We start from the raw sequence: 12,831 nt of genomic DNA on the forward strand, positions 1-12,831 counted from the left end.
TATGAAGACTAACACTTGAAGTATTAAGAAGGGAGTAAATGTTACTTTCAAACCTTGAAGAAGGCATTACAATAAGAAAAGATAAAAGCAATACGTAGTACTGAAACCTTCCGATGAGAAAGTGCCACACAGAGGAAGAGAAGTATCACTAACCCCATTTTAGAGGTCGGTAGACTGACAAGTATCACTATCCCCATTTTAGAGGTCGGTAGACTGAGGCACAGAATGTTGAAGTGACTTGCTCAAAGTTGCACAACTGGTTAGATGACATGGTGATAACTTTGGAAGGCTGTCTATGGTTGTACCACTTCAAGTACTGGAAGAGATACACAGGTGCTAGAGCAGTGGTCTGGGGGAATGGCTGAAATTCTCAGTGTAGATGCGGGCATACAATCTCCTCTCTCTAATCATGAAGCCAATGGGTTTCATGACTGAGTGTACTGTAATAAAACCTTGTCAGTAAGATCGTCTGATCCTAAATAAGAGGGATAATTAGCACTAGGGATGTACTCTGATTCATAGCCCTAACTGTCGTTCAGAATGGGTTAAGTTTGAATTATTTCATTTTTCTTTCCCTCTCTTCCTCCAGTGCGTACTGATATTTGTCCAGCTGTGTGCAAATGATTTCAGTGATGATGATGAAATGGTCTTTTGCTCCAGGCACATAATTTTTATAGTAAAGATCACTGAACAGGCTAGGAGGACAATTGATTTTGGCTAGGGAACAGAACACTAATAACTGTTTAGTTTGACCCAATCCAGATTCTGAATCTCTTACACTTGTAAAGCTTAGGTGGTACAATCCAGGTAATTATAAGGTATATGCTGTATCATGTTTTGGTGTGTCATTCTGGAGGAAGCCGACATGGGATGATAGTCAATGAATTGCCTGACACAGAAATAATATACTGCAATTTTCAGAGAAGTGAGTGAGTGTATAGGTGACCTTGAAACTTCTGGACTGCAGAGGCTGGAGTGGACACTGCATTGCTGAGGTGAAATTCACAGCCATTGTGCAATAGGGAGTCCAGGAATCACTGCTCTTTGGAATCCCTGCTCAGTCAATATGCCACACTAACCTATACTGTCTGTGGTGGTGTTCCAACTTTTTTTTTTTAATTGGAAGTAGAATTATAGACAAATGGAGAGTGCGCTCAGAGAATGTCATGGGGTGGCTGGCCCCTTTAAGGGGAGTCTGATCCCAGGCTGTCCATGCTGAGCTAATTGAAGGAGAAAGAGCCTATTGTGACAGGTTTCAGTCGGTCCTCCGAGCTCCTAGGGGGCGATGGAGAGCTATGGTCCCACTGGCAGGCCTTAGTCACACCTTTCGGGCGCTAGGGAATTAGCGGGGAAGGTGTGCTGGCCGGAGTCTGCAGCGCGCCCCTCGGGCGGGGGAGCGCCGGGACGAGTCTGCAGCGCGCCCCTCGGGCGGGGGAGCGCCGGGACGAGTCTGCAGCGCGCCCCTCGGGCGGGGGAGCGCCGGGACGAGTCTGCAGCGCGCCCCTCGGGCGGGGGAGCGCCGGGACGAGTCTGCAGCGCGCCCCTCGGGCGGGGGAGCGCCGGGACGAGTCTGCAGCGCGCCCCTCGGGCGGGGGAGCGCCGGGACGAGTCTGCAGCGCGCCCCTCGGGCGGGGGAGCGCCGGGACGAGTCTGCAGCGCGCCCCTCGGGCGGGGGAGCGCCGGGACGAGTCTGCAGCGCGCCTCTCGGGCGGGGGAGCGCCGGGACGAGTCTGCAGCGCACAGTTCTGCTACCCAAGGCAGGTCGGCCGGGGTAGGGGAATGCAGGCCCACCCAAATCTACTGCGTTCCAGCCCAGGGCCCTGACAGTGGAGGGAGGCGAAGGTCCCGCCGCTGGGTCAGCAGGGGGCCATCCGCACCCGCTGACCAAACTCACCCACCCCACGGTGCAGTTCTGCCCCTGGGCTACTTCCTACCCGCTCTCTCAAGCGGGTCTCTCCGGTCCCTCCAGCTCGTCCGGGTATTCCGCTGCTGGCAGCTCCAGCTCCCTCTCTGTATCAGACTCATGCTGGCCCGGGCTACAGCCGGGCCCCTCCAGGTCCTCCGGGTACTCAGCAGCTGGCAGTCCTGGTCATAGAATCATAGAATCATAGAATATCAGAGTTGGAAGGGACCTCAGGAGGTCATCTAGTCCAACCCCCTGCTCAAAGCAGGACCAATCCCCAGTTTTTGCCCCAGTTCCCTAAATGGCCCCCTCAAGGATTGAACTCACAACCCTGGGTTTAGCAGGCCAATGCTCAAACCACTGAGCTATCCCTCCCCCCCAACCTTCCTCCCGGTCAGGTTCCTCCTGGCCCAGGGCCTCCCCTGGGTCAGCAGCAGGATCGCGAGGGAGCAGCCTGTGTCTGTCTCCCTCCCTGGTGCTCTCCTCACTGGACAAAAGGGCCCCGCCCTTTGTACTTCCTGTCCCACCCCTTCCCTTCTGGGGATTGGTGGAAGCTTGGTCTGGCCCCGCCCACTAAGGCTGAGAGGGTGGCTCTTTACCCTCTGGTTCGGAGGGAAACCACCCTGGCTCCCTACACTATCTAGACAGTTAATTAAATAATGAGCACTGAATGTGATAAAAGCCATCAGGGCTCAGTTGAAGCATTTGCTCCGGTCCCTCAGACAGAGACAAACACCTACAGGATCTCTATCAATCGTTCTTAAAACTACGATACCCATCCGGTGAAGTGAAGACACAGATGGACAAAGCTGGAAGGGTACCCAGAAGTCACCTACTACAAGACAGGCCCAACAAAGAAAGTAACAGAAAGCCACTAGCCGTTACCTACAGCCCCCAATTAAAACCTCTCCAGCGCATCATCAAGGATCTAAACCTATCCTAAAGGATGATCCCTCACTCTCTCAGACCCTGGGGGACAGCCCCCCAACATGAAGCAAATATTCACCAGCAGCTACACACTACACAACAAAAACACCAAACCAGGAACCAAACCCTGCAACAAAGCCCGTTGCCAACTCTGTCCACATATCTATTCAAGGGACACCATCATAGGACCTAACCACATCAGCCACACTATCAGGGGCTCGTTCACGTGCACATCTACTAATGTAATATGTGCCAGCAATGCCCCTCTGGCATGTACATTGGCCAAACCGGACAGTCTCTACGCAAAAGAATAGATGGACACAAATCTGACATCAGGAATCATAACATTCAAAAACCAGTAGGAGAACACTTCAGTCTCCTTGGTCACTCAACAACAGACCTAAAAGTGGCTATTTTTCAATAAAAAAAACTTCAAAAACAGACTCCAACGTGAAACTGCAGAACTGGAATTAATTTGCAAACAGGACACCATCAGATTGGGCCTGAATAAAGACTGGGAGTGGTTGGGTCATTACAAAACCTAAACCTAATTTCCCCAATACTAATTTCCCCCTATTGTTACTCACACCTTCTTGTCAACTGTATGAAATGAGCCACTCTCATTACCATTTCAAAAGTTATTTTTCCTCCCTTGGTATCCTGCTGTTAATTGAAGTGTCTCGGTAGACTGACCTCACACTTGGTAAGGCAACTGACATCTTCTCATGTATTTATACCTGCTCCTGTATTTTCCACTCCCATGCATCTGATGAAGTGGGTTCTAGCCCACGAAAGCTTATGCCCAAATAAATTTGTTAGTCTCTAAGGTGCCACAAGGACTCCTCATTGTTTTTTCAGTTGAAGAGAGGTGCTTAGGGAGAAGCTTCAACAGACCACTAGCTCCAAGGAGGAAGCCTATGCCAGTCATTCTCCACCTTTCCAGACTACTGTACCCCTTTCAGGAGGTTGATTTGTCTTGCGTACCCCAAATTTCACCTCACTTAAAAACTACTAGCTTAAAAAAATCAGGCGTACAAATACAATAGTAATTCAGTAATAGTGTGCTGTAACATTGCTTACTTTCTCATTTTTACCATATAATTATAAAATAAATTATGACTCTCTCCCCTACCCCACCCCCCCGGCAGGTTTATACTAACTTTGCTAGTGCTTTTCCTGTAGCCTGCTGCAGGACATTGAAATTCAAAAGTTTGTGGGCCTTTTCCTGTCTACCTGGCCAGTGCATCTGAGTGGAGAGTGCTGTCCAGAGCGGTCACAATGGAGCACTCTGGGATAGCTCACAGATGCCAATACCGTCTAATTGTGTCCACAGTACCCCAAATTCGATCCGGCAAGGCCGATTTCAGCGCTAATCCCCTTGTCGGGGGTGGAGTAAGGAAACAGATTTTAAGAGCCCTTTAAGTCGAAAAAAAGGGCTTCGTCGTGTGGACGGGTGCAGGGTTAAATCAATTTAACATTGCTAAATTCAACCTCAACTCCTAGTGTAGACCAGGACTCAGTGTCTGCCCTTCAGCACTGACCCTCAAACTGTTGCTGACCACTCACCCCCTCCCTCTCCTTAGGGGTGGTGGGTTGGTTCCTTTTAACCTTCTTTTAACTGTCAGGCTCCCAGCTTCAGCAAAACAGTACAGTACAGTGGTGGACAACCTGCGGCCCATGGGCCGCATGCGGCACATCAGGGTAATCTGATTATGGGTCGCAAGACATTTTGTTGACGTTGACCATCCACAGGCACAGCTCCCCGCAGTTCCCAGTGGCCACGGTTCATCGTTCCCGGCCAATGGGAGCTGCAGGCCATGTTTTCCTAAAAGTTATTACAGATTAACCCCACAGTCTCAATGATGTGTCATACCAAAATTATATTTCGGCATTACTCTAGTTTTTGAGCTACAGAGTACTGGTATTTTTTTTTTTAAACGAGTTACCTCCAGGAAGCTTTTTCCACTAAATTCTAACTTTTATAAAGGTAAGAGAAATTAGGGGTCTAAATAAATTAATAAGGCTTTTGAAGAATGCCAGCACAAATGTCTAACTTGTGACCTTTTGACCTGTACAACTAAATCTAATATTTTTATTGCAAGGAGAAAGAGTTCAAACTCCACCTTCTCTCAAAAGTGAAAATGGATGTGTTGGGTTTCACTGTCCCCACCTGTGCACATCATAAAAACCATTCACCTGAAGCATGCTGAACAGCAACAGATTGATACAGTTTGGCATTACTGCAGTCTCTACTCAAGAAACACAAGAGGACTTGAATATCATGAATATTACAAATCAGGACTAATCAGCAGAGTGGCATATAGAATTGTAACTGGCTCATTCTAGTCCTTTACTTTCATGTGAAATCAAAATTATTTTTAAAAACAGCAACTATCTTGTAAAACAGATTAGCCATGACTAATTTTTGGGAATATTATATAAGCTTCAAGTGGGATGCCTCTCTTGTTCCCCTCAAAGCTAAATTCTAGTACCTGTTAGGAGAATGAAATAAACAAGGTAAAAAGTAAACAATCTTGCTTTCGGCCTTGCTTTTAGTTTAAACAGGCTAAATATGCAAGCAAAAGAATGTAAGTGAAAGCATAAGGCTGCGCCCTGCTTCCTCCCCTGCCCCTCCCAGGTGGTAGCCTTGCCTTTCAGTAACAAGAGAAGATAAGGGACTTATCGAGCAACAGGAAGGTGTAAGGAAGAGAGAAAGTCTGCAAGAAAGTGACCATATCCACAAGTAACCCCGCTCCTTACCCCTCCCATCAGGTACAAAAGAGATTGTCTCATTGCCCCTAGACTCAAGACCCCCCAAAACGGAACATGACCATATACTGGAAGGGGTTGTACCAGGGGAGGGACACTACAAGTATAATTAAGTTTGCCAAAAAGAGGGAGCTCCATCAGCATGAAGAGTTAGGGGTCAGGAGAAGAACAGGGTTCTATCAGCATATAGAACAGTAGTTAAGGGAAGGGGGGAAAGAACTATCAGCATATAAAAATAAGCCCAACTAATATAAAAAGCTTCAAAATATGCTTGCTTGTTTAGCCCCAATAAACCCATCAAATTGCTTGCAAATTGAACTCTTAACTGTTATTTTCCAGTGAATTATGTCTAAAATCTGAGAGGGAGAAGGGAGCTGGACCCCTGCCAACAGTACCCGCACTTTAGATCTACTAAATCATCATAAGTTACAAACTGAGTTTTCAGAACTTTATGCTACTTTCCCAAATACCAGACCCACTTATTGGAGCTTTATAAATTGTGTCATAGAAGGTATTACTTATGGAAATTATTTAATTTTCAAACTCTACAAAAGCAAGCAAGCACCATCCTATATATTTAAAAAAAAAAGATGTCTACTAGTCTGAGCCAGCATTCCATTGAGAGAAGCACCCTACCCTTACAGAATTAATAAAATAATTTTCTATCTGTCAAGAGGAAGCAACACAGAGTGAGTGAGGGAGGGAGGGAATGAATGACTGGCTACATGAGATCGAGTATAGAATCTGCAAAAGGATGCACTGCAAATGAGAAGGAGAACTGTCTGTGCTTATTGGACAGAATTTTCAAGAGTGCCTAAATGACTTAGGGTCCTAAGTGCCATAAAAAGTCAGTGGGACTTAGGTGGTTTAGAAAACCGGACTTCCAACATTTCTCACAAATGCCTAGTTTTCAAAAGCACCTAAATCACATAGGCACCAATTTATTTATGAACCACCTTGATTCCCCACCACTATCCTGCCAATAACTCCTTGGACCCAAACATTGCTACTGGAAGGAAAGCAGACGAAGAACAGGGCAAGTGCAATGCATATTTCCAACATTACTCAAACAGAACTCTGGTTACAAAAGTTGCTTTATAACTTTCTAAGCAGTAGCTTCCATGGTTTACTTTTAAAGTTGTTTGTTTATTTAACTAAAAGGTTAGGGGTTTTTTAAGTCTCTAAGCTGGGACAAAAATCATATCTTTTCTTTGTAAGAATTACAACTTTGTTAATTATTTTAAGCCCCAAATTTAACACAACCTCCCATTAGTATGCTACTCTGAATAAACTGAAGGGGTTTTTATTTTTTATTAGTTTTGTCCCCCTAAACTGGCCTCATGCTTAATTTTTTTGACACCTTACTACTGATTTGCCCTTCCCACCATCTTCCATTCACCAATATGACCCAATGTTATTCTGCTTTTGCTGAGTGAAGGCAGTATCAGCGGATTCGTTAGATGGTTCTCATTGCTCTGGGAGAGTAGTATGGAGAGGTTCGGCTGGGCAGGCATCTAGTGAGATGTTGTGGTCCCACTGGATGGTTTCTGAGGGGAGGCTGGTCTCTCTGGTTGGGGTACCTTCCGGCACAGGAGGACAACCACCAGTATCAGGATCCTTGGCAGTGGAGGAGGTGGAAGAAGTTCTTGTGGCATCCTTCTCCTGAAGAGCAAGCGAAATGATATTTGTCCCGGCTGTGATGTCCTGGAAGGTCATCCTCGAGGTGCAAGATCTCCCTGCCGCAACATCTCCCCAGGTTTTCTTTAAGGAGGCACTGCTTTTCCAATCGATGCTGCTCATCTGTAATGTCCTGGAAAAGCACTGAGGATCTTCTTAGAGGCTGTTCCCTGATGGGCATTCTGTGGAGCAGCAGCATTCTGAGCACCAGTTGAAGATTTCTGTGGAATCGGCAAGGGAGCAATTGTCTTCTCAGTTTGTTCTGGAATCTCCGAAGCAGCATGAAGATTTTCTTTGGAAGCAGCGGCAGTAGAATTCATCTTCAAAGCAGTAGTCTCTCTCAGGATAGTGAGTCGTGTCCCCTCTGCTCCTCCCTTCTCTCTCCCTTCAACACTGGGAATGTGCAGAGAGGAGTGAAGAAGATCAGGAGATCCAGGAATAGCAGAGGTGAGGCAGGGAGTGGGGGAAGCAGAATTAATTGGTGGGAAGGGGAAAGAGCAGATGTGGGGGGTGCAAACTCTTGCAAACGGGGGACAAAACCACCTTAATGAATTTGTGAGCACTGGCAACACTAATTGTCTCACACAGAGTGGGTGGGTAGGTGGAGTTCAAAATCAGAAGACAAACCAAAGCCACAGTCTAATTTAAAAAATAATCATCTCTCTTGATTTTTGGGGTCTGACTCATGATTTTTGAGCTGCTGAGGTTGGCAATATTGTAACCAGATCCCCTAATACAGTAGTTACAGTGCTGACTGGACCTAAATGAAGAAAGGACAGCCAGTAAAGTCCACCTGCATGTTTTCTGTGGCACCTCTAATGAAGGCAAAATACAAGATTTCCCAGCACTGAAAGCTCAACATATTTTGCAGGCCCTCAGAAAAGCACCTTCACACGGAGCTCTTTCTTGTCAGCTGATAATGCCAACGAAACAAATTTCTATCAAAGCTCACTTATGCCGGTTCTTCGCAAAGGATTACAACTTGTTCCACTTCCTCATTCCATGCACAACAGATCCTAAAATCCTTTTCAAAGCAGTGATAAAGACAGCCCACTTCCTTTGAGTGGGACTTTGCAGAGCAACAATAGTGAGAGGATATGATGCCATTGTTATTCTATCACCAATGTAATGGTCAGCTGACAAAATAAGGAAAGGCAAATAGTATGATGATCATATGCGCTCTAACAGTATATGTCTTAAAATCTTATATGTATTTTAACGAGGGCTGTCAAGCGATTAAAAACATTAATCACGCTTAATTGCACTGTTAAACAATGATAGAACAGCATTTTATTTAAATCTTTTGGATGTTTTCAACATTTTCAAATATTTTTATTTCAATTACAACACAGAATACAAAGTGTACAGTGCTCACTTTATATATATATATATATATATTTTTTAAATAAATATTTGCACTGTAAAAAACATATTTTTCATTTCACCTAATACAAATACTGTAGTGCAATCTCATGAAAGGTGAACTTACAAATGTAGAATTATGTACAAAAAACCTGCATTCAATAAAACAATATAAAACTTTAGAGCCTACAAGTCCAATCAGTCCTACTTCTTGTTCAGAACAGGTCTTCACATGACACTGTTGTAACCGGCATCACAAGATATTTACATGCCAAACGTGCTCATATGTCCCTTCATATTTCAACCACCATTCCAGAGGACATGCATCCATGCTGATGACGAGTTCTGTTCGATAACAATCAAAAAAAGGGAAGAAAGAGAACCCGGGGAACTACAGACTCACTTCACTCCCAAGCAAAATCATGGAGCAGGTCCTCAAGGAATCCATTTTGAAGCACTTGGAGGAGAGGAAGGTGATCAGGAACAGTAAACATGGATTCACCAAGAGCAAGTCATGCCTGACCAACTTGATTGCCCTCTATGATGAGATAACTGGCACTGAGGATATGGGGAAAGCGGTGGATGTGATATATCTTGACTTTAGCAAAGTTTTTGATACGGTCTCCCACAGTATTCTTGCCAGCAAGTTAAAGAAGCATGGATTGGATGAATGGACTAGAAGGTGGATAGAAAGCTGGCTAGATTGTCGGGCTGAACGGGTAGTCTAAGTGGAGCGACCCGGCCCCAGCCTGCTCCGCTCTCCTGGCTCCCAGCCGCGCCGCCGGCAAGTACTGGGGGGCGGTTCCTCCCTCCCCCCAAGCCTGGGAGCCAGGGGAGCAGAGCAGCCTGGGGCCCCAGGCCTCTGTGGGTGGGAGCGGGGGGGGGCAGCCCCAGGCCTCTGCCCGGGGGCTGTGTGGGGCCCCAGGCCTCCATGGAGGATGGGGGGGTGGGCAGGGGGGCTGGCCACTTCCTGTGGGAAGTGGAGCAACCCGGCCCCAGCCTGCACCGCTCCCCTGGCTCTCAGGTTTGGGGGGAGGAGGGAATCAGCCCCCAGCACTCGCCAGCAGCACAGCTGGAAGCCAGAGGAGCGGAGCAGGCTGTTTCTAAGAGGCTGCCAGTGTATAAAAGCCCAAAGACCACAACATAGCCCAAGACTATTTAAGGCCATGAAGTTTGGTGTCAGTCTGGTCCAAGAATAAGGAAACTCCTCAAATGGAAAATCCTGTAGCAGCTGCTGAATCTCTTGGTACAATCCCGAAGATTGCAGCCACAAACCCCGCCTCATGGTGACTGCCAATGCCATCCACCTGGCTGCTGAGTCCGCTGCATCCAAGGCCACCTGGAGTGATGTTCTGGACACTGCTTTCCCTTCCTCCAAGATAGCCGTAAACTCCTGCCACAAATCTTTGGGCAAGGAGTCCTTAACTTTGGCCATGGAGTCCCACACATTAAAGTTGTACCTCCCCAGCAGCACCTGCTGATTCACAATACACAGCTGGAGAACAGTGGTGGAATAAACTTTCCTGCCAAAGAGGTCCAGGTGTTTAGTGTCCTTGTTTTTAGGGACAGAGCTGGTCTGGCCCTGCTTATCCTACTCGTTGGTGGACAGAGACCACCAGAGACCAGGGGGGCAAGGTGGAAGTACATATATTTAAACCCTTTTACAGGCACATAGTACTTTTTTTTTTCAGGCACTTGGACATCGCGGGTAAAGATGCCGGGGTCTTCCACAGGGCCTTCACTAACTTAACTACACCCTTGTGTACAGGCAGAGCCACCTTGGTGGTGGCTGCAGCAGCCAGGATATCAAAAAGGCCATCCGCTGTTTCTGCCAGCTCCTCAGCTTCCAGGCCCAGATTAGAGGCAACCCTCTTAAGGAGCTCTTGATGGGCTCTGAAGTCACCCTGGGGCAGAGGATTAGCAGGACCTGCAAGTGCCTTATTGGGGGATGAGGAGGAGGAAGCCACCAGTGAAGGAAGGGCCGGGTCCTCAACCTCTGCAGGGATGGTCTCTGCTGGGGTGGGAATGCAGCTCGCTTCTCAGAGACCACAATGGATGGGGAGGTTGGAAAATTGCCCTGGTACTTCAGTGAACTCCCATGGGTTCCAGAACTGCCACTGGATGGGCCACGGTTCTGGGGGTCCATAGACAGCTTGGCACTGAAGTCTATTGGGTATGCTGGGTGATGGTGCCTCTTTTGAGGGGGTGCTCAGCCCCTCTCAGAGTCGAATGAGGACTCCTCACACGATGACCAGGGTGGAGCCATGGCCATGCCCTCCTACCAGCTATGATGAGGAGCTGAAAAATGCCTCTATACCGGAGACCTTGAGTGGATCACTGCAGACTACGTGGCTCTGGGAAGAAGGATAAAGGAGTTTGAGGCGCAAGTGGTGTTCTCGTCCATCCTCCCCGTGGAAGGAAAAGGCCTGGGTAGGGACCGTCGAATCGTGGAAGTCAACGAATGGCTACGCAGCTGGTGTCGGAGATAAGGCTTTGGATTCTTTGACCATGGGATGGTGTTCCACGAAGGAGGAGTGCTGGGCAGAGACGGGCTCCACCTTACGAAGAGAGGGAAGAGCATCTTTGCGAGCAGGCTGGCTAACCTAGTGAGGAGGGCTTTAAACTAGGTTCACCGGGGGAAGGAGACCAAAGCCCTGAGGTAAGTGGGAAAGCGGGATACTGGGAGGAAGCACAGGCAGGAACGTCTGTGAGGGGAGGGCTCCTGCCTCATACTGAGAATGAGGGGCGATCAGCAGGTTATCTCAACTGCTTATATACAAATGCACAAAGCCTTGGAAACAAGCAGGGAGAACTGGAGGTCCTGGTGACGTCAAGGAATTACGACGTGATTGGAAAAACAGAGACTTGGTGGGATAACTCACATGACTGGAGTACTGTCATGGATGGATATAAACTGTTCAGGAAGGACAGGCAGGGCAGAAAAGGTGGGGGAGTAGCACTCTATGTAACGGAGCAGTATGACTGCTCAGAGCTCCGGTATAAACTGCAGAAAAACCTGAGAGTCTCTGGATTAAGTTTAGAAGTGTGAGCAACAAGGGTGATGTCGTGGTGGGAGTCTGCTATAGACCACCAGACCAGAGGGATGAGGTGGATGAGGCTTTCTTCCGGCAACTCGCAGAAGCTACTAGATCGCACGCCCTGGTTCTCATGGGTGACTTTAATTTTCCTGATATCTGCTGGGAGAACAATACAGCAGTGCACAGACAATCCAGGAAGTTTTGGAAAGTGTAGGGAACAATTTCCTGGTGCAAGTGCTGGAGGAACCAACTAGGGACAGAGCTCTTCTTGACTTGCTGCTCACAAACTGGGAAGAATTAGTAGGGGAAGCAAAAGTGGATGGGAACCTGGGAGGCAGTGACCATGAGATGGTCGAGTTCAGGATCCTGACACAAGGAAGAAAGGAGAGCAGCAGAATACGGACCCTGGACTTCAGAAAAGCAGACTTTGACAACCTCAGGGAAGTGATGGGCAGGATCCCCTGGGAGAATAACATGAGGGGGAAAGGAGTACAGGAGAGCTGGCTGTATTTTAAAGAATCCTTATTGAGGTTACAGGGACAAACCATCCCGATGTGTAGAAAGAAGAGTAAATACGGCAGGTGACCAGCTTGGCTTAACAGTGAAATCCTTGCTGATCTTAAACATAAAAAAGAAGTTTCCAAGAAGTGGAAGACTGGACAAATGACCAGGGAAGAGTATAAAAATATTGCTCAGGCATGCAGGAGTGAAATCAGGAAGGCCAAATCACACCTGGAGCTGCAGCTAGCAAGAGATGCTAAGAGTAACAAGAAGGGTTTCTTCAGGTATGTTAGCAACAAGAAGAAAGTCAAGGAAAGTGTGGGCCCCTTACTGAACGAGGGAGGCAACCTAGTGACAGAGGATGTGGAAAAAGCTAATGTACTCAATGCTTTTTTTGCCTCTGTCTTCATGAACAAGGTCAGCTCCCAGACTGCTGCACTGGGCAGCACAGCATGAGGAGGAGGTGACCAGCCCTCTATGGAGAAAGAAGTGGTTCGGGACAATTTAGAAAAGCTGGACGAGCACAAGTCCATGGGGCTGGATGTGCTGCATCCAAGAGTGCTAAAGGAATTGGTGGATGTGATTGCAGAGCCATTGGCCATTAACTTTGAAAACTCATGGCGATCGGGGGAGGTCCCAGACGACTGGAAAAAG

The 12,831-nt window shown here is 47.5% G+C and overlaps 1 protein-coding gene across 10 annotated transcripts in view; it reads right to left on the bottom strand.

The window, feature by feature from the left end:
* Positions 1–12,831, bottom strand: part of USP54 (ubiquitin specific peptidase 54) — a 270,452-nt gene that overhangs the window by 208,091 nt on the left and 49,530 nt on the right. Inside the window, exon 2 of one of the 10 annotated variants that reach the window (XM_075130686.1) lies at positions 1,935–2,085. The exons of 8 other annotated variants lie outside the window; for them this stretch is intronic. The gene's annotated coding sequence lies outside the window, so the exon portion shown is untranslated. Of the gene's footprint in view, positions 1–1,898; positions 2,086–12,831 lie in introns of all 10 variants that reach the window. One more of the 10 variants, XM_048856674.2, reaches the window with a different exon arrangement.

The sequence above is a fragment of the Caretta caretta genome, chromosome 7 (genome assembly GCF_965140235.1).
Source record: "Caretta caretta isolate rCarCar2 chromosome 7, rCarCar1.hap1, whole genome shotgun sequence".
NCBI lineage: Eukaryota > Metazoa > Chordata > Testudines > Cheloniidae > Caretta > Caretta caretta.